Source organism: Myotis davidii, unplaced genomic scaffold (genome assembly GCF_000327345.1).
Source record: "Myotis davidii unplaced genomic scaffold, ASM32734v1 scaffold88, whole genome shotgun sequence".
NCBI lineage: Eukaryota > Metazoa > Chordata > Mammalia > Chiroptera > Vespertilionidae > Myotis > Myotis davidii.
Window position 1 is genome coordinate 5,232,449 of NW_006300377.1, and position 3,514 is coordinate 5,235,962.

General features: G+C 47.3%; 1 long non-coding RNA gene across 1 annotated transcript in view; it reads left to right on the top strand.

Moving 5' to 3' along the window:
- Positions 1–2,324, top strand: part of LOC102757491 — a 7,080-nt gene extending 4,756 nt beyond the window's left edge. The window contains exon 2 of the long non-coding RNA XR_436366.2: positions 2,192–2,324. This is a non-coding gene — a long non-coding RNA (uncharacterized LOC102757491). The remainder of the gene's footprint in view (positions 1–2,191) is intronic.
- The last annotated feature ends 1,190 nt before the right edge of the window (positions 2,325–3,514 follow it).

Sequence of the window (3,514 nt, forward strand, 5' to 3'; positions counted from 1 at the left end):
AGTACATACAGCCTTGTGACAGTTTTCCTGCATGTCATAAGCATTTGAATATAAATTAAAATGTTAAAATCAAATCCGATATTGTTTTACCTTTTATTTGGTGTGTGGAAGGTGTGCGGAAGAGGGGGTAGTCTTATACGGCGAGTATATAACAAACTCAGTATTTTGAGTGGAAATGTTAGGGGGTCGTCTTATACGCCCAGTCGTCTTATACGCCGGCAAATACGGTAATTGGCCAAAACAGATACATGGTGCCACCTAGCTGCAAGGGAGGCGGGAAGATATAGTCAGTAGTTGGGTATGTTGTTACTTCCTCCCGCACCCAATAAAGTCAAAGTACTAAAGAAGAAAGGGAGACTGGCTATTGTGTGAAGACTGGCAGTCTCTGCCACAAGTAGGAAAGGTTATTCCCCCTTTTACTGATCACATACGGGTTAGAACGATTATGGGATTTACTCCATAGGGAGAGGTGAACAGAGAAGTAAATAAGCATTTATTAAGCACCTATTGTGTGACAGTTACCATGATGAATGTTTACAAATACATGGTTGTATTTAATCTTTGTTTGTGTTGTTAACCCCCACCCAAGGATATTTTTTCCATTGATTTTTAGAGAGAGTTGAAGGGAGGGAGGGGGAGAGAGAGAGACAGAGAAACATCAATGTGAGAGAGACACACATTGATTAGTTGCCTCCCACAGGGGCCCTAACCGGGGTTGGGGATCAAACCTGCAACCTAGGTATGTGCCTTTGACCAGGAATCAAACCTGCAACCCTTTGGTCTGAGGGCTGACACTTGAGCCACTTAGCAAACCAGCCAGGGCTATTTCATCTTTATACAACCCAGCAAGATGGGCATTACTGACCCCATTTCACAGATGAGAAAATTGGTGTTAAATCCTTTGTCCAAGACTATACTGTTAGTGTGAGCAATAGAGCTTGAACTTAACTCTGGTCTGAAACTTTATGCCTGTGAAATGGGCCCTGAAAATGGAGCATAAAGCCAGAACAAAGCATGCTGCAATCAGGCCAACAGCAAACAGCAGGAGACCTGAGGGGGTCTGAAACTCAGAGGGAGATCACAGATGAATTGGTAGAAGAGCATCAACCTGAAGTCAGCACTGCCCACTCCCTGGAGGCATCAGTGAGATGGAGACCCTGAAGACACCGCAGCCAGACGCTGAAAGCAGCCGTGGGCATTGTAAAGGCAGAGCTGTCTTTAAGAGAAGGATGGAAACTAATAACAACAGCCACCATTTGTTGAGCATCTACTATGCTCCAGAAACTGTGTTATGTATTTAACATTAATAATAGCTTACATTACCAGAGTAGTTGCATGATAGCAACCCTGTACAATCTATATGAACTTGAATCTCACAACAATCCTTTGAAGTTTGTGCTATGAATATTACAAGAGAGAAAACAAGCTAGAGAGGATAACTAACCTGTTCAAGGTCACACAGCTAGCAAATGGCACCTCTATGCTACATGCATTTCCTCCATCTTCACAACAAGCCTGCAAGGTGGAAATTATTACTCTCATTTCACAATTCAGGAATCTGAGGCCCAGAGATGCCAAGTACTTGCCCAAGATCACACAGCTGGCAAATGACAGAGCCAGGGCTCTGGCTCGGGGCTGTGCACTGGTGAGGAATTTGAAATGGTACAGGCCAGGATCATGTTGGAGCAGATCCTGGACCCCAACTCTTGGAACCCCAAATCCTAGTTATTAGTAAGGCATCTGTCCCCTGACACAAAGGCAGGCAGGACGGAGGCCTGGTCTGTGCCTCAGAACCCAGCCCAGGACCTGGTTTTGTGTTGTTAATCCCCACCCAAGAATATTTTTCTAAATTCAGCGTGTTGACTGACTATGGCAGGGGTGGGCAAACTTTTTGATTCGAGGGCCACAATGGGTTCTTAAACTGGACCGGAGGGCTGGAACAAAAGCATGGATGGAGTGTTTGTGTGAACTAATATACATTCAAAGTAAACATCATTACATAAAAGGGTACGGTCTTATTTTTTTTTTTAGTTGTATTCATTTCAAACGGGCTGGATCCGGCCCGCGGGCTGTAGTTTGCCCACGGCTGGACTATGGGGTTACAGTCACACCCGTCCCTAGACCGACAAAATGCTAAGTTGCTGAATTGGGTAGTTTGGATTTCTTTATGTTTCTTTTCACTCTCTTTTAGGCTGAATGCAAATGTGAAAAAATAATAGTGTGCAACAATTAAGGAATCCACACACCTTCTCTCAAGCCAGACCTGGGTCATTTCTGGCAAATGTGATGAGAATACAACCATCACCACCAAAAAACCCCACAAATACTCAGCTGAAAAGCCTCACTTTCTCCAGCTGCTGTCTCCAGAGCCACCTGAGAGTGGAAAGGAAAGGGATTGATCCAATGGTGCTCAGATGGGTGGGCTTCAGAACCACCTGGAAGGCTTGCTAAAACAGGTTTCTGGGGCCCACCCCAGAGTTTCCGAGTCAGCAAGCCTTATAGCGATCATGTCAAACTCAAAGGCTAACACGGGCCAAATAAATGAGGCCTGTGGGCCGCGAGTTTGACATGCTTGCCTTAGAGTATGCATTTCTGACAACTTCCCAGGCGACGTTGATGCTGCTGGCCCAGGAACCACACTGTGAAAACCCCTGGCCTGAATGAACTTGAAGCACAGCAGACAGAGGTCAACGCTGTGTACCCTTGAAAGAAAGCACTGGGCTCTCACCCCAACCCCGCTCAGGTGAGAGGTAGAGTGAGGCAAACACCAACCTGGGCTGGAGAGCTGTGTGTCCCCAGATAATAAGGGAACAGACTCCAGGGGTATATAAACTTCAATTCACCTCCTGGGGCAACTCTCACTGGCTGTGTGACCTTGGAAAAGTTACTTATCTTGTGTGAACCTGACTTTATGCATCTGTACAATGGGCATGAAAAGAGAGTGCCTACTTTCTAGAACTGGTTCTAGGAGTCCATGAGCTCTTGCCGGGTGCTTGGCTCATACATTAGTAAATGCATTCTAAGTGGTCGCTCTTGGTATTATTACCCTGAGCCAGGGGGTCAGAGGAGAAAGTCCGGCAAAGGGTCAGGGATACAGCTGAGGAAGGATGGGAGAAGCAGCCCACGAGGAGGTTTGGGAACCTGAGCTGAGGAACACCCAGCCAGGGTCCGAGGTCCAGGAAGAGGGTCAGCATGCTGGGGGGGTGGGGGGGTGATTCTATTCCATCCCCTGTGGGATTGCACAGGGACAGGCCAACGTGCTGAGCACTGAGTCATGCAAGCCTGTCCCAAGCTGAGCCTCTTTTGAAATGGCTGTAGTCACGTTCTCCTCTCGAAAACTGCTCGCTCATCTCCAGGGAAAGTGGAGCCAGGCAGCCATGTCTGCACCTCCGGCTCTCCCTTCCCTTCCCCCTCCTCCCCCCTCCCCCAGTGCTGATTGAACCTTAGGACATCCATGTACCTCCAGGTAACTGACCAATCAGAGACACAGAGACTGTGGTTGGGTGAGAAGTCA